The sequence below is a fragment of the Aptenodytes patagonicus genome, chromosome 11 (genome assembly GCF_965638725.1).
Source record: "Aptenodytes patagonicus chromosome 11, bAptPat1.pri.cur, whole genome shotgun sequence".
Classification (NCBI taxonomy): Eukaryota; Metazoa; Chordata; class Aves; order Sphenisciformes; family Spheniscidae; genus Aptenodytes; species Aptenodytes patagonicus.
In genome coordinates, this window is record NC_134959.1 from 1,551,835 (window position 1) to 1,578,324 (window position 26,490).

Consider the following 26,490-nt stretch of genomic DNA (forward strand, 5'->3'; position numbering starts at 1 on the left):
AGGTCTTATGGAGGAGGAAGATGGGTAGAGATAAAAAGACTAAGCCTAAGTAGAACACAGGACCAGCTTAACAGGCTCAGAATAAATCTCTCTCATGCTATTATTTAACAGTGAAGTCGGACAGGTGCTCCTGAGCCACTCCTTCATCACCACTGAGCCCAGCAAAGAGATTTTTCTTCCTGGGGGACTCCTGGCATCCTCACGCGAGAACAATCCTCTAGGCTGCCAAACGTACGACTCGAGGCGGAACTGCAGTTGCCAAAAAAGCAATCACAGTTATGGGCCACGCTCCTGGAAGAGGGGGGTTAAAAAACCAGAGCAATTACTGATGAGGTCACTGGTAGGAACTGTTTGAGAGCCGCTGCCTCAAGAGTTCCCCATCCTCAGCAACCGAAACAAAACGCAGTGACGCAGCTGTGCAGGCAGCTGCCACCCACACCGGGGCACCTCGGCCACCGGGTCTGGGCGGGGAGCCGCGCACGTGTCCCCATTTTGTACTTGCTGTGAAGATCTGCTCCATAAAGAGGATTCTTCCCCGGGGGGGTGCCGTAGCGTTTGGTTTACCTTGACGACGTGAAGGGGCTCTGGCACTAGACGGGTGGTACGAAATACAGATATACAACAAGCATTCCTATTCTGCAGAAGGGTTGCGCCGAGCTCAGGCACGGGCAGCTGCGTTTGGGTAAGGGGATCTACCAGTATTTTTGGAGTTACCTCAGTGCTGGAGAGCACAAATGTAACAGGCGGGAACACAGCGACTGTCAGGAGGAGACACGACAGCCTCGCCGGGGCTCGAGGCACCGCCGCAGCCAGGCAGGAGGGCAGGCACCAGCAGTGTTGTCTCAAGTGCAGGAACAGAGCCTCACGTGGCTGCTCGTCTGCACGGCGCAGTCAAGCACGCCCGCGCTCACTCCTGCCGCTTCCACAAGCCCACTGGGACAAAGGCAGGAGGCTTATCCAGCAAGAACGACCATCCTCGTTTGGAGAGCCAAGGGTTTGGTCGTTTAGAAGAGACCCCGTGAATAAAACCAGCACAAAAGCCTCTCGGTATCACGCAATCAGCGTTTGAAACGAGAGAGGAAAAGGACCGGAGAAAAGAAAAAACAGGCACAACCAACGCAGCCCGGTCAGGAGCAAGCGACCCGTCCCAGGGCCGAGAGGGAGCACAGCCCCTTCTGATGTGCCGTCGTCGTACGGCGGAGATCACCGGGGCCTGGCGGAGAAGCCACGCTTGGCAGCCTTCCCCTCGGGACGGCGGGGGAGCTGCACCAACCCCTGCGCTACGGCGGATCCTCGGCGCCCTCAGCTCCAACCAGGGCGCTCCTGGGCCAGCCGAGGGTTTCACCTGCCTGATCCCCTCTGTCCTACCGCCGTGGCGACGCAGAAACGATGGTCTGCGTAAATCACTTCCGAGAGGAGTTTCTCATTAACGCGGCCTCGTCTGAAAGCGAAAGAAAACATTTGGCATCGAGAACTTTCAGCGAGAACGTAATTAAGGAATTCAGCCCCAAACCGCCAAGCGGTTTGTAGCGCAGCGTCTGCTCGAACGCTGTGCCGGTGCAGCGGGCCGAGGTGCCGCTAAAACGCCGGGTGAACGCCCGGTGCCTCCTGATGAGCAGCACGGCGGCGCGTAACTCCCCCTCTCCCCGCGCCCGCCCCGACCCTCAGGAGCCGCCGCCACCCCCGGGAGCAAGCGTCCGCCCAAGCACCCACCGACGGCGTGTCGCGGGCCGCCACGTTACCCCGCCGCCGAGCGTGTCGGGGCGCGAGCGCCAACCGCCAAGGCACCGGCCGCCGCCCCCCCGGTGGCCTAACACCGGGGAGCCCCCGTTCGCGGTGTCTCGCACAAACGGGGGGGGGGGCGGCACCCGGAGGCGGGAAGGGAGGGCTCCGGCTGCGCCGGGAGCCGCGGGGCTCCCCGCCCGGCGCGGGGCAGGCAGAGATGGGTCTGAACCACCGGCGGGGAGCTCCGGGGAGGGCGGCGCCGGCCAGGCGCCCTCCCAAGGGCCCTGCCGGGGCGGGGAAGCATCGCCCGCCCTCCCGGGGGGCGCGGGACTGGCCCCGCACCACCCACCGCCACCGTTCCGCGAGGAGCTTCCGCCCGACCCCGCGGCCGCTCGGCAGGCCGGGGCGGGTGGCACGACGGCGGGCGGCTCCCGTCCCGCTCCCGGCGGCGGAGCGGCGCCTCAGCGCGTACCGCCGGGGGGGGGGGGGGGAGCGGCAGAGGCGGCGGCCCGCCCCGGTGCTCGGCGCTGCAGGCGCGGGCCCCGCCCCGGAAACGCCGCCGCGCTCGCGACCTCTGGAGAGCCCGCCAATGGGCCGCCGCGCCGCCGGGACACGTCGGCCAATGGCGGCCGCCCCTCCTGGGCCCCGCCTTCCCGCTCCCGTCGGCCCTCGCGCGCGGTGCGGAGGGGGCCCGGGGGGGAGGCGAAACGCGGCTCCGCGGCGCCCTCCCCCCTACCGCCGCGGCGTCGCGCTGACGTCGCGGCGTCGCTGGCCGCGTTCCGCCAATGGGGCGCGCCGACGCGGCGGGCCAATCGGCGGCAGCGTCTCAGCGGCGGCCGATCGGGCGGGCGGGCGGGCGGCAGCGCTGCGAGCCGAGGCCGAGGCCGAGCGCGGCGGGGCCATGGAGCGCGCGGCCGGGAGGCGCCGCCGCCACTGCCCGCGCCCCCTCCGCTAGTCCCGCGCCGCCGCCGCCGCCCCCCAGCGCCGCCGCCGCCGCAGCAGCAGCAGCCCCTTCCCCCCTCCCCGGCTCCCTTCCCCCTCCCTTCCCCCCCCCCCCCCCCCGCCGCCTCCTCTATGCGGCGGGGCCGGCGGAGCCGCAGGCCTCGCTCCCCCGCGAGGCTGCCCTCGGCCCGCTGAACCCGGAGCGCCGGTAAGGGGCGGCGGGGGAGGAGGAGGAGGAGGCGGTGGCCGTGCCCGGGGAGCGGGGCTGGGGAGGGAGCCGAGGGGCTGAGGGTAGAGGGGCCGAGAGAGGGGGGCACCGGGAAGTGGCGGGGGGGGGGGGGGGGGGGGTGGGTGTCGGTGGGGTGGGGGGAGAGGGCGGTACGGGGTCGGGTCGGGGGCAGAAAGCGACGCACCGAGGGTGAGAAAAGGATGTATGGTTTGGGGGTGGGGGGCGAAGGAGATTCGGGGCTGTTTGGAGCGAGGAAGGGCTGTTGGGGGGCCGCAGGGGGAGAGGGGAGAAGCGAGGGGGGTGTCGCTGGAGGGGGAGAGGGTCTGGTGGGGGGCAGGAGGAGGGGGGGACTGAGGTGAGGAGGGGTTGGGGGGGCTGGTGTGCGTGAGTGTGAGCTGCAGAGAGAGCTCGGGGGCTGGTAAACGTTGAGGGGTGCGGAGGCTTGTGGGGAGCCGTGGGGCGCATCACAGGGCGGGAGGAGCACGGGGCTCTGGGTCGAGGCCGCAGCGTGGGTCGTGTCCGTCCGTCCCGTCCCCCCCCCCCCCGGTTTTTTTTGGGGGGGGAACGCGGCAGCGTGCAGAGGTGCGGTGGGGGAAGCGGGAGGGGAGCGCGCATTTTGGGGTGAGCGCTGTGCTGGGAGGAACAATACCAAAAGTTGTCTGAAATGGTAATTTCCGTTTCCCATTTCATCATCCCCGGGTAGGCGTTAGCCCTGCGTGTGTGTGCGCAGGGGATGGAGCTGAACCGAGCTGCCGCCAGCCAGCCCGGCCGATCCGCGCTTATTTATTTATTTTCTAGTTTAATCTTTAAATTGCTTGGTATTTTTCTCCTCGGAGAAGCCTTTGTGTGCCGGGGAGGGGCTGCTCGACACCTCTGCCCCTTCGCAAAGAGGGGCGGGGGGGGGGGGGGGAGGAAAGAAGAAAGAAAAGAATCCCAACCCCAAAACAGCTGCACTTCTGCAGTCCAGAATTAACCTCCCCCAGTCCGGTAGATTGATTGCGTGTTTAGAAAGGCAAATCGCCGCTCTCCCCCACCCCTCGCCTCGAAAGGAGCCGGGATGAGCTGAGCCTTGATGCCCTCTGCCCTTTCCCAGAGAGAGCAGCTGTCCTGCGAGGGGGCTGTGCGTGCGGACCGAAAATCGGCCTGTTCATTGAGGCGCAAGAGTCGGGGTGTTTACGGGTTGGCTTCTACTCTAAGCTTGGAGACCTGTTTTGATATCCAGTTGCAGGAAAAGGTTCCTCCCCCCTCCTGGTTTTGTACACAGAGTACTCTCTTACCACTGGGGACATGGCCCTATAGGCAGAGAACAAATTCCAGGCAGCTCTTGAAGCAAAAATCCCTCCCGAGATGGCTTCTGAAATTGGGTATAGACCGTTGGTTTTTTTTTTTTTTTCTTCTTCTTTTCCTTACGTAGGCAAAGGTATTTAGCTGAAAACATCTTGGAAACGTAATGCTTTGTAGTGGCTGTGTGCTGTCCTGAAACGCTGAAATTTGTGTAAATTTAAGGAACTTGGAGTTAAATGTGTTTTTCCCTTTTTCTGGTCTGTTCATAAACAGGAACATTTTTATATAATCACCCCGATTATTTCCCTTTTCTGGGGGAAAAAGCACTCTGTGAGAGTCGTGGAGAGGGAAAAGGAGATTAACTCTCGCATGTTTTCAAACGGCATGGATACATTCTTTTGTGTGTGCTCTACCAGGAACTAAATATTTGACTTGATTAACTTAAAAAGAAAGAGTTGGCGTTTTTACAGAATGGATTTTCTGGCAGAGTAAAGGTGCATATTGGAGTGCTTTTAAATGATTGTGGTGGCCTGCGGTAGAAGGGTTTGAAAAGCTACGTGGAGCGAGACCTACAGTGACTTCTCTGTCTCAGCAGGGAAACTCTTAGGCACCTCGTTTCGTTATGCCTGTGACATGTCGCTGCTGAAGCCGTGTGACCTGTTTTCCTGCCGTGGGAAGCGCTCCGTCAGTGGAAGATCTCGCTCTGAGGGGTGGTCTGTGCCTGCGTGGGTGCGCGCTCGGGACTCTGGCCGAGCTGCTCCTGCAGCGCCGTTACCCTCACGGCCTTCGTGCGTCTGTCCTCAAAGCAGAGCCTTGTCTGCGCTGCCGCGTCCGTCCTGGCGTCTGCTCTTGCTTAGGTGTGTCTGGGGGTTGTGGAGCTCAGCTTTATCTATTTATTTATTTATTTATTTATTTTTTAATGCAGAGATGCTCCGGGTCTCTTTGGTTCTAGGAGAACTCGTCGGTCCTAAAGGAGGTAGCGCAGGAAGGTATAAAACTTGCCAGGGCACATCTTGTCTGTGTCCTCCCTGGAAAAGGGCGGTCTGGGCTTCGGTGGAGTTTGCTGTGAACCTGTATTATTGGGCTAGCTGGGACTTGCATCACCTCCGGACTTGTCTGAGTAAGCGGTGAGGGTTTGGTTTGCAAAATTCACAGCAGGCTGAGTTGCCCATACAGTGAATAGCACATTGGAGTTTGGAGCACGCACGAGCCCTTCGATTTCTGCCCTCCAACTTGATCAGTTCCCAGCTATTTTTTTTTTTTTTTTTTTTTGCTTATTTCTGTTCTAAATAGTGATTATAGGAGCCCTGGCCATGTAAGTGTTAGCTGCTTTGACAGGCTGGGAACTGGAGATGTTAGGTTTAGTGTTTCACAATTGGTTTTACTGTTCAGTTCTGCTTCTGCTTTTAAAAATGAAATCTTGTCCGTATCTCCATTTCATAAAAATGTGGCTCAGGGTGAATTGATTTTTTTTTATGTGCTGCTTTTTGTTTTTATGATGTTGTAATAGAATTTTCTCAGACTTAAGCATACAGATTGTCCAATGTGAATGTTGGTTTTGGGTGGGGAAAGAAAACTCAAAGAACAAAACCAAAAAACCCTCCAGCAAAGCACTGGGCTTCATTTCTTCCTTCGTGTGTGGTAGGCAACCTGTTAAGATTATTTCATTTTCTACTTACGTTTTAATTGACTAAGTCCCCAAAAATGCTTCTAAACAAAATGAAGCGTATCCCAGTGTCGTGCAGCGTTCTTCCGCTGTTCAGTAGAGCAGACAAATGTATTTCTCTAGGGTCAGTGAAGACTAGTCGTGTTAATCAATACTGTACCAGCAGTGTTCCCTTTTCAGTAAACCAGATGGACTACTTACAACTGATGGTGATTATTTTAACTGTGTAATTGTAACATGGCTGCATGATGACAGTGTTTCCTGCAGATACTTCAAAGGAAGGTTCCTGACAAGTATATCTCTACAGCGTTTAATCTGTACTCTTTGTCTTTACGTTGTGGCTTTTGGACATATGCTTGAAGTACTAAGGTGTTTTTTTTTTTAACCTCCTGCTTTTCTATACAGTAAAAGACGGCAATACTCTGTAATAATGAAGTGTCTCAAGTACGGGAATAAAACCAGGATTTTGGGGGCTCCCACAGGAGTGTATTGGTTTGGGTTAGTTTTAGATCCACGCGGTGACTAAGGCAAAAACTAGGAAAAGCTTTATGTTATCATGAGGAAAAGGCGGTACTTTTTTGAAATAGCGCTTGAATCTTCTATAAGTGTGCATGTGGCTTTGTTTTGGGGAAAATATGTTCTGTGGTGACTTGAGTCTTAACTGGGACGGTCTAATTAGTGAAGAAATCCTTCTCCGAGGGAAGGAAGTGCACAGGACCGGAGCTGGTTAATTACATTTTGTAAAATTACCCAGTGATGGCTTTCTTACGAGGTTAGCCCCTCTTCCTCCCTCCATGTGGAGTACCTGAATTTCAGGCTTGACAGTCTGCCTTACAGACTGAAATTCTTCCCTTGGTATTAAGATTTTACGGTGGTAGACACATAGCAAGTAGTGACAGGTACTACTGCTTTTCAGTACAGCAAAGCAAATAATACTTGGAAATATTTACATGGTGGTGGTTATTCTAATCGTATTTCTTTGGTGAGGCTCTAGTAAAGGTGGCTTGTCTGCTGCCTCCATCGCGAGTGAGAATTGTATGTATTTCAGTTGTAAAAGGCTGTGGAGAGAAACTGGTGTCTCCATGGCAAAGATTTCAGTCTTTCGCGATAAACTCGCATATATTTTTACCCTGTCTAATTTAAAACAGTCTGCACGACGCTTTACAGGAATGATTTGTATGCAGCTTTTAAATATTTTCTTTTTCCTGCAAGAGAGATTAGCGGCACGGAGCTGGTTTTTCTGAGGGTGCAGAGCGCTGGGGTTCTCAGCCAAGTGTTGTGTCATTTGTATGCCACTGATGCACGGTCATAAAAAATTCTCGCATAAATGTTAAAGGAAAGCCTGTGTAGTCAATTATTTGAAATCGCAAGCATCCTAAACGGTATGGGTTTGTGCAGCTAGAGCCTTAATAAAGTATGCTTGGGCAAAATGCCGTCTTCGGTATCCTGCTGTGAAGGGGGGTAGGAAGCTGTCAGCGCCCGTGGTCTGGAGGCTGGTTTTGCGTGTATGCGACCGTACCTGGAATTTTCAAGCTTTCCCGTGTGAGAACTGGTGTTTTCTGGTGTATTTTCTCGTGCAGCTGCTGGGTATTTAAAAAATCTTCATTTGTCTGAGCCTGGGTGGTGGTGCTAGCTTCATCTGTGACGAGTTACAGGTGATGCCAATTTGTAATCCTTTACAAGTGTATTAAAAATAACAAGAAGCAGCAGCTTAAATGCGAAGAGCAGTGAAAAATCTGTTCAGCGTGTAGTGTGTGTGAAGAAAGCAGGCACACACGTTGGTCTGTGTAGTCTCCGTCAGCTGAGCTGAGGGCTTTTAAAAATCTGTTCTAATTTTTATGCTGTATGTGGAATGGCTAATCCCATAAAAGCCTCACACCTTTTGACAGATGAAACGCTGCTGTTCTTAACTTATTTGAGCAAAATATTTTTATAGATGGTATTAGCTCTGCGGCTCCAAGGGTAATGCGGTCCTTACACGAGAAAGATCTTGCTTTGATCTGACAGCTTTCAAGATCCATTTCCAATCACTGAGTTCCATTAACTCTGTTTATAATGGTGCCCTCAGACTTTTTTCTGTTTATGTGACTCTTTAGGGTGTTAACATTTCTGCATATATGGGTTCCCTTTAATAAACTGAAGGAGTAATTGGGGTCAGAAAAGGAAATAATCCTGTTAGAAGGCGCAGTTAATTATATCAGGTATTTTGGGCTCCAGAATTCTTCCTCTTGATTCTTTAATGTTTTCCCCAAACTGTAGGATGTAAATTACCAAATCGCCACCAAAATAGGTGTCTGTGCAGTTAATTCTGGGAGTGTGAAACGACTGCAGCTGCAGGCTTGCTGGCCCTGCGGGTCGTGGAGGAGAGGAGGGGAGCCTTCCCCAGTGAGCAGCCTCTTCCCTCTTCTGCGTTGTCGCAGCCTTCAGCACCATCTGCGTGGTCCTGTGTCCGTCGAGTGCGGCGCGGGAGCCCTGTAGCTCAGCAGCACCCTGTGCAGCAGCTCAGGTGGGCGATGGGTGCCGGCTCTCAGTGGGAACGGCCTCCCCTCTCCCACCGCGCCTGCTCTCTTTGTGGCACCGCCGGCGTCTTGCCAGACCTCACGTATGAGAAACCGTCCTGGGTTTTCCTGCCCCTTTCAGTTTTAGTAGTGAAAAGGCGTGAGCTCCTAAAGAGGGCTTCTGAAACCTCTGTCTCTTCTAGTTAATTTTTGTTTTCTTAAGTTCATCGTGTCAATAAGTTGTCCTGCTCGTTGCGGTGTAGCTGTTGTGAACAGAGGCTGAAATTGCAGTCCGCAAAGGCTGAGGGATTGGGAGACGCTACCCCAAAGTGAACAAAAAGCGTGCAGTAGTCCTTAGTGTTGCGGAGTAGCAATGACGGAGAGTGAATTAGCTGTTGTGGCCAGAAGAAAGTGACGGTTTTTTTCTAGGTCGGGGTTGAAGGCACTGTCAGGGTGGTGATGTGAAGCATATATTACTGTCTGCATTGTCCCTGCCATATGGATGTGTGCAGTACTGCCCTTGGCGTTCATGCATTGAATTATTTATCCTCTAAAAATCTGTAGGCAGCCTTTCTTCCCCTGTCTCTTAAGAAAACCAAACTTACCCGATTAGTATTTTTAAAATAAATCTTCCACTGTAAATGATTGTAGTGGCAGGAGCAAACTATTGATTGTATATTGCGTTTGTATGAGTAAACCAAAGGTTACAACATTCAATATTTTGTGGAAACGTTGAAATACTAGTTCTGCCGTCAGGTGCAAGAGTGTTCATGCTGGCGCTGGGTTCGTATGTGACTAAAATGCGTGCCTGTTTCTTCTTTAGCAACAAAATTTACAGACTCTGAAAATGGAAAGGGGAGAAAACTTTTTAGTATGTGTAAAAGAAGCTTTGTCTCAGCTACGTACTGAGGGAACTGATGTTTTTCTCACAGATGAGCAGCGAGAAAGCATCTCCTTTCCTCTTGCGTTGTACTGGATTTGCTCTAAGAAAAATGTTAAAGTGGTCCTTGTTTGAGTGGTAGGCTTCAGGTCCTCAGCCGAGGACATCGGCGCCTGCAGGGTGTCACGGTGGGGTGGTTAAATGGCTGTGGGTAATCAGGGGAGGGAGGGAGGGGAAGCAAACACTGAAGGAAGCTGGCTCTGTAATTTTTTTTTTTAAGAGACTGACAGCTTTGCAGTATAGAAAAGGTGTAAAATAATTTACCTTTAGAGCAGCATAAAGCTGCTAAAACTGTATCGCAGGCATGGCAAAGAAGGGAGATGTTACCCTCTAAAAAATTCGCCACAATCCAGAGGCAGCCTGTCCCTGAAGGCTTGACAGCCTGTGCAGCAAGAGGCTGAAGAGCTAGGTTTTGCAAGTAAATACCATGCTGCTCTGAATATCTTGATATGAAATGAAAGTACGTGTAATTAGGAATTCCTAAAAAATACATTAAATAGCTTTAAAGGAAAATAAGGTGAATGGAAACTTCATTATTAAGTATAAAATGCTTAACTGCAGTTCATGGTGCATCTTCATTTTAAATAAAGCACACATGAAAGTGCTCCCCTCCCCCTGAGCACAGAGCGTTATCAGCTTATCTGGGCAGGAGTTCAGAGCCATAAAGACTATATCCTGCTTACACCTTCCAGCCTATCCTATGACCTGCTCTGTGTAAACAAGTTGTACCAGGAGCTCCAAATTACTAGTAAGTAGCTGGGTTTTCTGCAGGCTGGTTAGGTCCAGGAGGAGCCAAGATAAATTTCCAAGAAGTTCTCTGTTGGGAATGGTCTCCCGATAGCTGCCTTCTACAGGGAGGAGGTAACAGATCCGATACCCTGCTGGCTGTGGCAGTGACCGTATCCTTTTGGGTAGACTTTACACTTTCGGTCTGGTGTTTTCCATGTTTTGCACGATGATGGCTGTTGCAGATTGTGAAATGTCAGTGTTGTCGTAACAACACACACCGCTTGCTGCACCGACTGTCGTTCTGCCGTTGCGTCAGGTCTTGGATGGACTGAAGATGTAAGCCTATTTATAAAGTACTGCTATAGTTATATCTTTAGATAGATGGATGAGATTAGCCATGCCGATGCTGGGAAGAGATATAGGTAGATGCGGGGAAGGGTGTGTGTGTGTGTGGAAACAAACATCCTGCTCATGGCTGTGCTATGGTGGTTTAAATACCACTGGGTGAGCTGGTGCTCTAGTTACAGTGTTTGGCTGCTTCCCATAGCTAGCTGTCTCCTTGGTTTCATCTTGCAGCTAGGCACAGGCAGATAGGTTTATCTGAACTAGATCGTGGGTCTGTAATGAGCAAGCCTGGGTATTTTTGCATGTAAAACTTCACCTTTCTGAGCAGTTGAAGAGTTGAATGTACTAGCCAGATTTGATGATGAAAACCTGCACTCCTTGAACGTTGACCTTTGACTCCAGCTCGTGTGTTTTTTTTCTCCTATCAGCTCAGAAAGGACATGTAAGAATATGCTAGTTTTGAAAATTAGGGTAGCTGACAACTGCTGTATCTTCTCTAGTTTCCTTCCTTGCCGTAGCCTGTCTCTTGGTACACGTCGGGTACTGCGCGATGACTGTCTGGCCTCTGATCTGTTTGACGCTCTCCATTTTGCCAGCAGTCCAGAAGGCTTCTGGCTTTCTGACCGGGATCCGAGGTGCCCTGCATTACTCGGAGCTGCTCTCTGTTGTGGGTGATGGTGGCGAATTAAATCGCCTTCCCCTGTGATCAGCACTGGTACTGGAGTGTTAAACTTGTTCTGTGGTGAGAGTTGAATTGCCTTTGAGTTAGCCCTCATCCCGGGGAGAAGAGATCAGATGAGAAGTCAACTTTGTGGCTTTTTCCTGGTGTGCTGAGTAGAGCTCCTTAGTTAGAAAGCTACAGGTTGTAATCTTAAAATGCTGAATTTACTTCTGCAGTCTGTTCTGTCTGCTAGCTTCCCCTACTTCACCCAGAATAATATTTCTTCTCTCTTCTGTCTGTCCCTCCCCCTTCCTGGGAGTCTCATCTGATGGAAGTTCTGCTCGGTTCTCTGCTCTCGCCTTGGTCCTCCTCATCCAGGATTCTTGTCTCTAATTTTAGCCTGTCTGCCTTTTGATGTTCCCTCCTGTCTGTTCCTGCCTTTCTCCTTTTCTCTGAGATCACCCTGCATCTTCATCTCCCTCTCGAGATCTGGGCCTTGTTTTTGCACGGTGGGAGGAAAGTGCTTGAAAATGGAGTGAAGCTGCAGTAGTGTTGAGAGGTGAAGGATCTGAGGGCGTGGAGACTTCTGCCAGGGGTGAGAGTTTGGGGTGCTGGCAGCGCTGGGTCTGCTGTTGCATGCCTGTTGTGCTTACCACTAATGGCTCGTTACCTCTTCTGCATCACTGTCACCACCTATTGTCTCTGGTTAGATCAGCTCTTTGAATCTTTGTCTTACTGATCCGTCCCATATTTGAACAATGGGGATCTTTTCCACGACTTACCAGTAATAGTTGTAGGCAGAATTTACTCTTAGAGCAGTGCAGATAATTGAAATCCACAAGAATCCTTCTGATAGTCTCTTCAGAGTCGTTATCTTGTCTGTCTGGTGCTAATTCACTTGATGCAGCTTGCAACAGAGAAGGATGCATGGGAGGTCTGCTGGCGCTGTTGCGTCCTTAGTATTGCCTAGGAGCCTGCCTTTCCCCTGAACCTCCTGCCGTTTGCTGGGGCATGAAAGCTGCATGGTTTTCTCTAGAATTTTACTTCACATCAGCATGCATTTGCTTACATTTACAGAGAAAATGACTTTTCTAATGCGGATGCATTTTGACACAGTAAGCCAGTTCTCCACAAAAGGATGCGGTGCACATCAGCAGAAAGCAGGGTACCCGACCTGATGGCTCTGGCATCCGGAAAGGTAGCGTGGCCTGGTGGGATTCATCTGCTTGAAGACTAGTGGGGATGGTGTGTGTACGCATAATCTGATTTGTGCACAGAATATAAATACTTGCTGTTGCAGACATGCAGCCTGTGGTTTTAGAAGTTCTTTTGTGAAAACAACATTCAACCCCACCACCACTGCAGCAAGGAGCTTCAGTAGAAACCCAATCCTAGCAGTTAGTGGAGGTTTTAAAAGGAACCTAGCAACTGCTACTGTAGTTCGATTTGCAGATTTTTATGGTTTTTTTTTAGTCTAAGGTTTGTAGCTGTTTTCTTTGCGTTGTATGGAGATAGTCTGTGTGTCGCTGTAGAGAGAAAGGTGGAGGGAGTCGTGGTCGTGCTGAGATCAGTGACTAAATTAGTTGAAATGATAACGGTAATGCTGCTGTGGGCTCTACAGCAAATGATCCTCAGGGAAAGTGGAGCAGGACTGGGATATATTTGGTGGTATGTGAATTTGGTGTTTGTGGGAACCTGAGCTCACCTGTAAAGAGTTTTGTTACCCAGATACTTTCTGACCTAACTTGCTTTTGTCAACAGTCGCACCAAATGATTAACGAATGATGCCTTCCAGGAGTGTGGTTGTGTAAAATGTTAATACGCTGCATTTTTTCAGATCAGCTTTATAACGCGCGCAGGGCTTTAAGTCGAACTTCAAAGAAGGTAGTTTGCTTTATGGTTGAACCTATGAGCAGTTTTATGTGCAGGGTGGAGTGAACTTGTGGAGAATATTGCAGTTTTCCCACTGTCATAAAAAGTTACGATCCTCATGATTCAAGTATTGTTCTGTAGGTGGAGGCAAGAGACAGATGCAGAGGTCAGTGGGAGCGTGTACGGAGTAAGTTCAGATGTGCCGGCGGAGTGAATGCCCGCTTCTGTGTTCCCAGCTCACTGAAACGGGTTCAAAAAGTGCCTTGTGCTCTTTCTGGGTCTTCCTAAGAAACCTGCACCTGTGTTACTCGCGGAACAGGCAGACCATTTCCATGGGAAAGGAACTTGGCAGGGGGAACCGTGAAACGCGGCTGAGAGGGGTGCTTTTTTCCAATGCAGTATTTTAAACGGTTCTTAAAACGTGGCGCTTCAGAGTGGAAAAGAGACTGTAAGTCAGTTTATAACCTACTTTCTTTCTTTGGGCTTTTCTTTGGGGTACGAGCCAAGTGAGTTAAAAAAAATAAATAAGTGGCTGCCTCTTGAACGAGCCTCATTCCAATTAACTTCACTCATGCTTCAGAAGATATTTAAAAACTGAGATATGTTCCCCGAAAGAAGGACTGTTTAGGCTAAGCGATCATGGTGGGGAGAGTAGGATAACCTTTTAAAGCCTTAATTGCGGGCTTTTGTGAAAGTATCTGACACCAGGTTCTCGTTGACCCGTGCTGCTTTTAAACCGTGGTGAGGTATAAGACTCTCCTAACTGTAGAGTCAGCGCTGCAAATTCTGAGGTATAAAACACTTTTCAGTTTCCAATAAGTAAGTGATAGCTGATTAAAATAAGTCACTATTCCAGTTTCAGTCAGATCTCTATAAATGTTCTGAGTGACTTAGCCTCTCGTTTAAAACATTTTCTCCTGGGATGAGGAAGTATAAACGTGCTCTTTGTTTGCAGCCAGGAAAATTAAAGGATCACAACATTCAAAAACGTACGTTAGATCTTCTGAAAAACTGTTTCTTAAAGAATGTGCGCTATATCTAAATGTGCAAATACCTTTGTTAAGGTGGCTTGTTTTCCGTTCTGTTAGCTTGAAGAATTTTATTCTGAATACATTAAAACTTGAAAAAAAACCCCCTATGATCCTTATCTTTGGATGATCCATTAGCTGTTATAGCCTGCCTTTTATTTATTTTTGTAAACACATGTGTGAATGTAAACATTTTATCCAGAAGGGCATTGCAAATGTTCTTGCATTAACATATATTGTCATGGAGAATAATTTTCATTTAACTGTAATTTGCTTTATATTTTCCTCCCTGGTTGCCATAGAAACGCAGTCCGATGTGGCAGTGACTACTCGCAGGAGCTAGGTTATGCATTGCCTTTATAATGGACCTCTGTTAATCATGCTGCAGTTTTCACTGAAGGAACCATGATTGTTTGCAGGAGGCACTTTATTTATATAAACTGTAAGATGCCTGTGGTACCTCAGCTTAATATTCAGTGTTATCAAGGGTGCTTTTCTGTTCTGCAGAAGTTTTGTCATAAGAACTGTCTATGTATTATGATGATTGTGGAATTGATATATATTTACTTAAATTTAATGTCAGTTAGATTTCATTTTCAATTTTCATTTCATTTGCTGTAATAGCCTAACTAGTAATGCTCTTTCCTGTGGTTCAGTTTAAGCTCTTAAACGTTTGAAACAGCAATGAAATGTTCGTTATCCTTATCTGTGCATAAAAAGTTGACTTGCTTTTCATAATAATGTCTGTGTCTTTACGGTGCCGGTTGCAGCCGGGCAAACACCTTCTCTTCCACCCCAAGCCTTGCACCTATGAACAGTGAGCTTTGTCTAACAGAGTGATACCAAAGCACTTGATCACGCTTATAAGGAAAAAAAAAAAGTTTCCTTTTGGCTAAGAGCAGATAGAAGGGGGGTGAGGATGGATTCTAGTCACATTTGTTGCCTGTCTGTGGATTTTGGGTCTATCTTGCACCCCTCGTTTTTGGCCGCCTTGTCCGTGTCTGCCTCGTGCCATGGCTGCTGTTCTTCTGAACTATGCCCACGCTTCCCTTTGATTTACTTCCACTCAGGAACCCCCAGGCTCCGAAAATGCAGATGTGAGTGTTATGTATGTCCACTGCAGCTGCCGGTAGGAAGCTGATTTTACAGCTGAAGACAGCGGGGCCATCCCAAGGCAGGGGTGATTTTAGGGCTTTAGGTACTACCCCTGTGTTACAGTACACGCCGTAGCATGGTGGTGGGCTTTGCTTTCATCTGAAGGGGGCTGTAGTGGATCCCGTAAGCATGTAGAAGTGGGTGCTTGGTTTTCTTTACTGTGAGTTCAAGGGTAAAGTACAACATGATCTCCAGGAGTATCTGTGCTCAGATGCCTGACGTTTTAGGACGCGCTGAGAAAATAGAAGGATGCTGATCTCTGCCTTTGTCGATGGTTTGTTGAAACCTTGGAAGGACTTGCCTTCCAGCTACTGAGATAAGAATCATGGTGGCATCGGTTCAAACTGAACTCGTCAATTAGCAAATGATTCATTTTTGCTTAACGGGATGAGCTAAAGGAGAGAAAATCAACCACATGGGATTCGCTTTCGCCTGTGTACTTTCATGGCAGAAGCCTTAAATTGTAACTTAGAGATGTGAATTTCACTTGCCTCCCGAATCAGACTCCTCAAAACGAATTTTTAGTTTGGTTTTAGGTCTTAAAGAAAATTTGTAGGTTGGCCCTTTCTTTCCTGCTCTTCGCGGTTAGATGCCAATTGTCGGTTACGTAAGTCCGGATTACTCCAGCACGTGGATGCTCTCAGATGCATATGGTCTCACAGTTATTTCTTGGTACTGTACAGAAAGAATTGAGTAACATTTTGTTCTGTAATGCAGTATTAAGAAACCGAGCATTTTTTTCTGTAATGGCGTATAAACAAGTAGTGATAACATCCTATTTAAAGTGTTTGGAGGAGGTAGGGCTGAGGAGGGGAGGCAGGGCTGAATCAGGCTTTATTTTTCTTATACCTACACACCATATTTTAGTACAATTTTGCTTGCCTTCCATGAAAGCCATGAGCTGTTATAAATGAACTGTTTTTTGAGGTGCGTAACCGCAGTGCGTTGTGTGCGCTGTGGGTACGGAGTAGCCTTGTTAATAGATGTTACTCACCTCTGTTCCCCTTTGTGTATTTCTGTGTCTTTCACTATATGATGTTGGTGCTCTTTTGCTGTTTACAACAGGCAGACCTGGTTCATAGTCTCTAACTTTAATAAAAGTCTGAAAAACGGCCTGGCTGTAATCAGGACTTTTGGGTCTCATGTAGACTTTTTGCATTTTTCCTCTTTTTTTCTACATGTCGTCACATAAATGCTCAGAATTGACCATTAGTTTGTGTTCTTCAGTGACATGTTCCAGATACTCAAACGTACCTCTTCAAGGGGGGTGGAAGAGTCATTCTGGCAATGCCAGCATCTCTAAGCTGTCAGATGGGACACTCAGACTTGCTGGCAATTTATGGAATAATGAACGCTTACTCTCTGTAATTCATAGTTTTATCTGAATTTTATTCCATTTTCACTTAACTTCAGCTACCCGAAAATCAAGTGTTCCACACGAAATGCTTTATAATTTGGAAGTATTTTATTTGAGAGTTAAGTATTAAAATATGTAATAGCACAAGAAAGTACTAGGAAGCAATTTTCTGAGCTGGTGTTGAGTTGATATTTCCAATATCGTAGGAACAGCCTCATGGGAATGAAGGTAGAGGTGCATGATGGCTGTTTAGCCCGTGGTTCAAGTCAAGGGGACGTCATTATATTGATAGAGCATAGCTGGGTAGTCTGCTTAACTTTTCTAAAACAAACAAAAAACCCCACACGACCCTATAGTCTGTATATAAATGGGTGCGTATCATGGCTAACCTGGAGACGGCCTGTTTTTTGACTTCTTCCCAGGTCTGAGGCAGCTGTCTCAGCAAACCTTTAAGGTGTTTTTCTTCCAGAGGTGAGGCCCTGAAGGGTTGCTCGATGAATTGCAGTGTGAGCACAGTTGTAGGTATAAACTAATGCATGTGGTGACTAAGTGGACCTTTTGTGGACTCATTGAGTAGACTCCTTTACTTGATTATTGGGCTAAACGTTCATTTGTTAGGACGAGAAGAGCAGAGTGGCTTTGGTGGCAGAGAGAGTATTTAACTCTGAAGCTTCACTTTGAGAATATTTTAAGGTTCACTTATTTGCACTTGGGTTTGGTCTGACAGCTAATATGTTACCTTATCAGAAGTCATGAAAAAGTGTTAATTGCAGATAAAACATAGTAAAGCCAAACTGTCGTTCTGGTGCCTCCTTTTCTTGGACGCGTGGGTTGACTTTGAGCCACTTTGCATCCCGTGTCGTGCCTTGAAGGCAGCGTTGAATTTAGCTCCATTAATCGTGCTAGAGATCTGGAAGGGAAGCGTGCTTTCTCACACAGCCTGGACATGGTGCTGTTACCAAGAAAATGGTGCAAATCGGGATGAGATGTGGGGCGGTGGAGAGTTCAGAGGAGCGGCCTTGTGTGCAGTCGTGGGAAGAGGGTTTTCTTCAGGGAGTGGGTGAATTGTTTCCTTCTGCTGTGAACAGCCTCTTAATGAACTGCCCTCTCCAGGGTGTAGAGAGATTAACCTCCCACGGCTAACTTCAACCTGGGAGACTTCCACCATATTGCTGCCTTCAAGTGTTTGTATCTAAAAATACGCTCGTGCTGCTGCACAACGGGCTCAAGGCACGTTAATCCTTTTTTCTTTAGGAAGGAGACTTGTATTACAATTTATGCAGTAGTTCATCTAGTATTTCTGCTGTGCAGTATTACCATTTTTCTTCCAACAGAAGAATGTGGTGGAAATAATTGTTCTGGTTGGAATTCCCTCTCTGACAACAATAGCAGAAATGGGGTGGGGTTGTTTGAAAATGTTTAATGATGAAAAGTTTTGGAGGAGCAAGCTCTCCCAAGCTGCGCGGGCTTCACCACCTGATTTCTCTTTAGTGTTTAGTCTTCTGCGGAAACACAGCGTTCTCGCAACTGTTTGAATAGTTTTGACCACTTCTGTCTCTTCTAAGCACAAGTGTGTTAAGAATGCTTTGTCTGTATCGGATCTCGCTTGCTTTACTACATTCTCTCATTCAGCTGCATTCATTTGGTTGTAATTTAGTACTTCTTTTTCTTTGGATGAGGAAGAATGAAAGCCTACCAGGCTAACACCTGTAAGCAACACTTGGAGTTATTGCTACCTCTGTGCGTAATGATTCATCTTGGAGGCAGACAGCTTGCTGCCCTCAATACCTCATTGTAGTTCCGGACAAATTCAGATGTTGTGCTAAAGCATTTCTGGCGTACGAAGTCTCGGCAGTGATGCTTCTGTTTATTGTAAGGCTTTGTTTCTAGGTAACTCTGGAGAATGTTTTATGGTAGCAGTAGCACAAGGGCTAGTTTAGACACAGCCCAAGATAGCTGTAGGTGAGTTTACTGCCTTGTGTTGAACAACTTGGTAGCTGATATTCTTGTGGCGAGTTATAACTTGAATTCTTGCTGTTTGTGCCACTGGGGAAGCTGCAGTGGGGTGTTTGAGGTCTGGGATATAAAATGACTTGCAGCAAACATTGCGTAAATGATGTGTAGCTTTGGTCTCAGCGCTTACTGTTTTCTGTGTGTTCCTAAGAGAGATACAGTTTTTACCTCTTGAGCTATTTAAGATTCAGAGTATATTTTCCTCCTTTCATGTTTGGCTTACCTTGACTCATTTTGATACAGGAGCTCACCTGCTGCATCTGCTAGACTTTTATCTGCTACACCTGCCCGTGTTTTCCCGAGACCTACTGTTGATGCTAATCAGCAACAGGGCTCAGTCGCAAGCTACTTAGACAACCTGAACCACCATTTGTAAGGAAACTTTCTTTAAAAAATGGATGGCATTAGAGGGACTCAGGCTTAAAATTAGAAACTGTTTATGATGCACGGTTGTAGTTGTTTACCTTGAACCATAATTATCTTATTTCCTGAGTTAAAAACGTCATGTCAGCTTGCTGAAGCAAGATTTGATGACAAAGGAATTGTTTTTTAGCCACCAGCAGAGCAAAGAACACTTCAAATGTGTGTCTAAATATGATTTTATAACCTAAAGTATGGCACACTCAGGATTTTAAATTGGCTCTGGAAGTTGCGTGGGCTTATGGGTAGGCCATTTGGCCGGGGATCAAGGGACTGGGTTTAATCCCGACTCTGTCCTTTTGTCCTTCCTTGCCACCCTCTGTGCTGTTTATTTGGATGGCGATGTGTTTGAAGGAAGGGATACGCCCTTTCACTAGGTGTTTGTAGATTTTTCTTGGGGAGTGGTTTCATGGCACGGCCGGAGCCGGTTCACCGCTGCTGGGGGGGGGGTGGGGGGTGAGGCTCCCCCGCCTTCCCTGGGCGAGTGCTGCTTCTTCCCAGGGCGCACCAGCCAATTCAGCCCCTGCTGAGATGGGAGACCAGTAGGCAGAGGAAGACGAGTAGGTTTTCTGCTGGGCTGGCAGGTTAAGCTGATTCATGGACAAGGTCCAGAAGTGGCCCGAGGGAGAAGCAGGGGATCCAGCAGCCGGGCAGCGGCAGATCTCCCTGCTCAGCTTTGCTCAGCTGTAACCGGTTACTTCACCCGCAGCCCTCGAGCCCCTCCTGAGGAGCTGGGGTACTGCTGACGTACACAGACATGCGACTCCCTTACTCTGTTTTTCACTAATGCTCTCTGGTGAGTCTTTGTGGCTGAGGTGGCCTGTGCCCTCCTCTCAGCATTTTCCAGACCTGCTGTCTGTAGCTAAGTGAGGCTGCAGCAGCCTGCTGCTTCATCACCGTTACCTGGTGCTGCCAGGATGTTCATTTTTCAGGAGAATGGAAAATGGGAGGGGAGCGACTTCTTTAATGATGGCAACTGCTACTTAAACCTGTTCAGGGCTTATAATAGAAGGGGAAAAAGAATAATCAGTGGAAGCTGTAGGTGCTTTCAATTTATGTGGTATTTTTAAAGAATCTCTTTTTATTCTGACCTTAACTTGCCAGGACCTAGACAATAGGGGAGAGATGCCGTGTGTAAATCAAGGAGGCGCTTCCTTTACGGCTTCTCCTTGCTGTGTAATTTGAGGTGATTGTAAGGCACTTGCGTAACTCTGGAAACTGAAGACTTGAGCACATTTTAACAATTGCATTTTTCACATCGCTTTCTGGGGACCTCCTGGGTCATCAAGCCAGGTCTGCTGCTATGGCAGGTAACGGTGTCATCTAGTCCTTGAAATGGCTGTACGTATCTGGTTGGGAGCCTTTGAGTGAGACCTGCATATTCTTAAAGAAAAGAAACCTGTATCCAAGTTGTTGAATTCTCCGGTTGTAAAGTTTGTGACTACACGGAGTTTTCTTGGCTGAGGAGGTTGTATCACCCGCTTGGAGCGGGTGATCGTGCACTCCTTGGATAAGTTTGCTCTGTTTTTTTTTCCCCTCTTCGAGAGCGTCTACGTGTATGTTCTTGAAGGCTGAACGGTGACTTCCTTGACTCCTCCTTGGCTCATTAGTGCGTTTTAAAATGGGATGCCTGCATCCTTTTCACAAATCAGCTTTCAGAAAGGAAAGGAAAAATAGTTCAGTTATTAATAGTAACCTGTATCCAATTTGCCACCGAATTGCATGGTTGCAAATATCTGAGACTGTAAGGGTGACAAATGTGTCTGTCTGTCACTCTTTTTCTTCCAAAGAATGGTCTGTATTTTCTCAGTGTGTTAAAATTGAGCAGGGAGTAAGAAATTGCAGACTCATATTTTTAAATAAAGCGGTGCTCTTCCTAGCCTAGTAGCATCATTAACCCTCCTCCTTTCCCTGAGAAGAACTTACAAAGGGAATTTGAGTGGAACAGATGAGTAAAGGGCTCTTAGTAAAGTTACAGGGAAGGTATTCAGTCTAATGATGGGAAGTATGTCTTTGTCCCACTTCAGACTTGTATTTAGGAGGAATGAAAAGGAGAAGGTACCTGAAGTGTGGCAGCAGCTGTGATCTAACTTTAAATTACTGGTTTAATTCCAGAGAACATACTTCTGGTCTTCATTGGGTTGTTGAAGGACAGCATCTTGGAGCTTAATTAGGACAAGTTGAAGCTTCAAGATTTTTTAGCTTGGCTTCATTCTGTTCAGCGTGGTGGGGGGTTTTTTGAGCTCTCAAAGGTGGGCAGTACTTTTGTCTATCTTCAAAATTCACCTTTGAGTGTCCCTTGTGATGGCGTATCAGCATATTCTTTATCATGCGTCTTTTAGATCTCAAATGGTAGAAATTCCCCTAGGTCAGTGGGGGTTATTTTTGTTTTTAAGTGCAGGTGGTAAGTTTCTAGGGTGGCTATGACAAATCTCAGCTGGAGAAAGTGGCAGCTCAGTTTGCTTGCCAGATGAATCTGTTGCGGTTCTTTTATAGGTACCTGTGGACAGGAATTGAGTAATCTTCTGGCTGTTTTTTGTAAGAAACTTAAATTCTGTCGCTTTTGAATATACACTAAGTTGTCTAGTACTTGATTGATTTCTTTTAGTTTTCCCATAAACCTTTCTAATTGTCAACATCTGGGAATATTACTGCTCATGCTGTTGACTCCAGTAGTGCTAGTTTTCCTTTATTACTTCTTGTTTGTATGTCCAAGAAGAGCATGTTTTGTCTTTGCCTCCTACCTTTTACTTCAACTTACTGTGTGTTGGTTTCTGCATTGACCTGAAAGTCTTTTCCTGGATAAAGCTTTCTAAAATGTTTGATTTTCAACTATATTATGCCCTTCATTTTACATGTCTACATGTATGCTGCTGTACTTAAGCTTTAAAAAAAGTGCGATTTATACTGTCTTTGTATTATCTGACTATAGAATAATTGGATTGGAAATTTACTACTTTTCAGATGGGGCTCAGCAAATGTTTCGATACGGAGGTTACAATTTCTTATTTTCATGCGAACTAAAAATAATCATGGAAAGGTTCTGCTTTGAATATCCACACCATTGTGCATCCTGTGTGTCTTCCAAACAGCTATACTGTACACTAAAATAAACAGCTTGAGGGTTCTGTACAATTTGATGTTGAATTTTATGGCTGGATAGCTAACCAGTTCAGGTTATTTGAAAGTAGATATGATACTGTTGTTCTGTGCTGATGGTTTTCTCAGAAACCCATTCTCACGTGCTGAACGTGTATATTCGTTTTTGCTGTGTACCGGTAATAACGTGTTTTTCCAAAGCAAGGCAGTGGATCTTTGCTTGCATGTGCAGATCATTTAATAAAGAAATGAGCCTGATAATGCATCTTTTTGGAAGAGTTTCAACCAGGCTGGAAGGACCCAGCAGTCTTAGGTAATTACATTTCATATTGGCGCTCTAAAAAAGAAAAATGGTAAGGGTCTGGAGGATTATTTGGAAGCATTGGGGCTGACAGGCAAGGATGCTTGTAGCTTCCTAGGCTGCTGAACTGACAGTGGATAGCCATTTTTGGGTGCCTGACCATTTTCTTATTTCCATCCATGACAGAGATGGCCACTTGTATAAGTTAATGCTGTTACAAGGCAAATGTTGCTAGTATAGTTAAGACTTCTTTATCCATTTGCTGATAAAAGTGCATAATCTTTAAGGTATTCGACATTTTTTTTTTAAAACTAGGGGAGGGTTGGTTGGTTTTTTTTTTTTTTTTTAAACTTACGCAGACTAAATCATAGCATGGAAAACAGTGTGTCCTCTAGACCGGCAGACTGAGTCTTGTCTCTGCTTGCTAGTACAGAAGGGCAAGTTGTAGCCTTGAGCTTCAGTCCAAGGTTGGTTAAGGAAATTGCAGAAGCTGTATTTTGACTTAATACTTTCCACTCATCAGAGAAGCCGCAGAAGGGTGGTAAGGGTGAAGGAGGAGAGATGAGGGAACATGCTCGTGTATTTCCAGAACTCTTAATTGTGTGCACAGAATTGAAAAATCTGATTCAGTGGAAACTGTTCAGGCTTGCTTTGCTCTTCTGCCACATCATGCCAAGAAAAAAATGAGTTGCTTCGGTGATTTAAGCTTTCAGGTTGTGCTGGGAGCCGGGACTCTTCTGACAGCCCCAGTTTTTTTACCCTGCCAAGTGCCTTTCAGGCTGCTTTCACCGATCTTTCCAGGAGAAATGATAGGTAATTTTAGGAGTTAGCAATTTTGAGATATTCTTGAGGGATGGAGAACTTTAAATGTCTGATATGAACAGATAACCGGTAATAAAGTTGGAATGTCCAGTAACTTCAGAGTTTATTGCTCAACTGCCTGTTGTGTGTTTGCAAGGGTTAAACTCAGTGAAACATTAGGCTTCTGCTGCTAATTAGTTTTTTAGTTTAATGCAATTCAAACATAAAAGTAGTTAGACTTGTATACTATCTTTTGACCTACTGAAATGAACTGCAGAATTTTTATTTGAACTTCTCAAGTCTCATTTCTATAAAAGGAGACATAAAAACATACCGTACACAAGCATCGTTTCCCCTTCTCCTTGCAAGCATGATGTTCGGAGTATTTATAAAGCAGACAACAATGGTGTGCAGTAATTCCTCGGGGTCAGCCAAGAATATTGGTGATGGAAGCTGAGTCCGATTGTTGTATCGGTGTGTAAATACTGTAACCAGTGTCATTTAATGAATTGAAAAAAGCACAAATCTTGAGGCATACCTGAAACACATAGAAACTAGTTATTTGACATCACAGATCCCAGATTCTTTTTGTTTGCTGGAGGTCTCTAAACAGCTTAGTCCTTCCTGAATTTAGACTGTTGTCAACCCCCAGTTTCTTGTGGACTGTGTTGTCCATGTCAGACTTTAAATTAAAACACTTAAAGGGCAATTTGGTTCCACAGGAACCACATCTTTCCCTTCTTTCATGCTTGTTTCGGTGGGATAAATTGAGCCTTAGGCTCTTCAGCCCACACATAAGTATCTTGATCTGTGTTTTTGATGACATTATCAGGTTATTTTGTATTTTTATCAAGTGGCAAAGATGACAGGAGCTTTAAAAAATGTAGATCTCGGCATGCATGTTGTCTGCAGGGCAAAATAAAGGAACTTTGAGACCAAGAATATATTACCTACTTAGTTTCTGGAAGCTATCAAATTAAATTTTACTTGATGCTACAATTTTCTCACGATCAAACATACTGAAAGGTTTTGGGTTTTTTTAAGCACTAGTGGAATCCTCTCTGCACTTCGGTTTTTCGCTTTGGTAATTGGTACTGTATGAGCATAGTTGGCTTTCACGATTGCTGCGGAAATATTTGCTGCTTTGTAGATTCTAGTGAAAGGCACTTTCTGTAGCTCACACCAGTACTGGAAATTTCTTCTTAAAGTGTAGGAGCAGCTGCATGCGTGAGCGAGTGTGACTCTGGTCCCACTGAACATAACAGTTTGCTCAGCATGCATGTATTTGGAGGTGGTTGGTCTGTAAGCTACTGATAGGATGCAGGGCATTTCAGTTAAAGGCATGTTATTTATCTCTAATTTCTGCGTATTTCTTGGAAACAACTCTTTCTCCTCCCTTTCAGATCTCCAGTGCAACACCTCTCCTTTTTCCTTCTCTTTCTAAATAGTCCCGAGCTGTGTAGAATGGTCTGGGTGTGCTTTTCCAGGCTCTTGAGTGAAAGTACCACAAATCTGATGATCTTTATTAGCCGTACGTCCCCTCGAGGGTCCAGAGGAAAGCTTTCAGTGCTGCAGTGGGCAGGACTGTTCTTGGCTTTCAAGGGGGTGTGAGCAAAACCTACAGAAAGGAGCGGAGGCAGTGATTTCTGCACTGTTTCTGTGTATGTGGCACTTAGATTTCTTCCCCGAACTCCAGCACTTGTTGTTTGGATTCTCAACCGACTTGGATGCTGTAACCAGGCAGGAATAGAATCCCTGTTGTTGCAGAAGGTACCTACAAATATTCCTGGAAGGCATGTCGTTGATAATAAGTATGTGGGGTTTGTAGTGCTGTCTGCTTATGGATTCCCCCCCCCCTTCTCAGATTCTTGAATTGTAATGTGATTTTACAATTTCTGAGAATAAGTCTTTTCATCACTTCAGCAGGGTGAAAGATCAGCGTTTGTATACAGGGTGCTGTGTAAAGCTGTGCAGGCAGTCTTGCCGAGTTGTTCTGAGCATGCCTATGGAGTGCATTGGAAAACGTTTCCAGATTTCCCCTCCCTCCAAATTTGTTGTACCCGTACCTCCTTGAGTTCTGCATCTGAGGTAATGGAGCTTATCTGAAGCGTAAGCTCATTGATGTCTTATGTGTTCCCCAGTGTATGTTTTTCTGAAGCCATCAGGGAGATGCCTCATTGAAATCCTGTCTCTTCCTGAAATTATTTCGAGGGAAGCGGATGAGTGCTGTGGAAAAAGACTGTCCTGCTCCCTAGAGATTTTTTCCATTCAGAAGTTGGTCTAAACCAGAATCTAAATCTCGTACTGATACCTCGTTACGCTTCTTAGTTCTGGATCACCATAAAATCTGAATTGATGCAAGTCTGTCTTTAAATCGAAATACAGCTTTTTGCTTCAGAGAAGCACTGGTAAGAAAAAACATACGTGCTTGTGGGGAGGTTGGCCTCTTGATTGCTTGAACTGAGACTTCAGCAGACGGCTTCTTTCCTACTCCCTGTAAAATGGAGATTTAAGTAGAACCCTTTCTGCATTCAGTTGATCAAACTTAGAAATATCTAGATGTATAAAATTGTTGAATCTTGACCACGTTTTTCATAGGGACCCTTCTAAGTGGCTCTGCATCTGTGCAGAACCGCTCCGGTTTTATTCTTTTATGGCTGACGTCAGTCAGTGAAGCCACCTCCTGCCTCGCTACTGGAACCAGTTAGTGTTCCCCTGCCGGATCTCAACTGCTTGCCCGAGCTGCTTTGATGTAAATAGTCTATAGTTAATCTTAATGCAAGTGTACTGTTTTTTTCGGGTCACATCTTGTGATTGTAAAGCATTTTCCATCTTCAAATACCGATTTCTGTAAAGTTACGAGATACCCTTTTATTAAAGAAGTTTGAATTACTTAATTCCCAATTTTTTCAGCGAGCACTAGGAAAAGTTGCACCGTGTGCTCTAAATCTGAAGTTTACTGATCTGTCTGGGAGCGCAGTAAGAGGAATCAATAACTAATCAGTGGGGAACTGCTGAGGACTACGTGTTAAAGAACAGAAGTTGGTGGGAGAACTTAGAGGTTGAAACACTTTTTTTTTTTTTTAATGGAACTGTCTGCTTACCCAGAGTTTCCAAATTACTTCATGTTAATATGAAATAAAACGTCACAGGTCTTGAAAGACTGAGCCTGTTTTAAACCAGAATCTGGTCACCTTGAACACTTAATTATTTGGAATTTATACTAGGATTTCAATGCAAAGGAAAAATGAATGTCTGCCATTTTGCATTGCAAAATGATTTCTGTGTAGCTGTAGCTAGCTTGGCACGCGTCGGAGTGTTGTCCAGCGGTCAGCAGTGCAAGTTCACAGAAGGGAAAACAAGGATAGTAATGTTAGTTTGTGAAGTGATACGTTTTCATCAGACTAAAGCTAAGAAAATTGGAT

At 46.8% G+C, this 26,490-nt stretch overlaps 1 protein-coding gene across 4 annotated transcripts in view; it reads left to right on the forward strand.

Moving 5' to 3' along the window:
* The first annotated feature begins 2,812 nt into the window (after positions 1–2,812).
* The window catches only part of ANKRD11 (ankyrin repeat domain containing 11), a 160,878-nt gene continuing 137,200 nt past the window's right edge, over positions 2,813–26,490 (forward strand). For 2 of the 4 annotated variants that reach the window (XM_076348900.1, XM_076348897.1), the window contains exon 1: positions 2,813–2,875. The gene's annotated coding sequence lies outside the window, so the exon portion shown is untranslated. Of the gene's footprint in view, positions 2,876–4,240; positions 4,261–5,020; positions 5,038–26,490 lie in introns of those variants that run through there. The other 2 variants (XM_076348898.1, XM_076348899.1) reach the window with 2 other exon arrangements.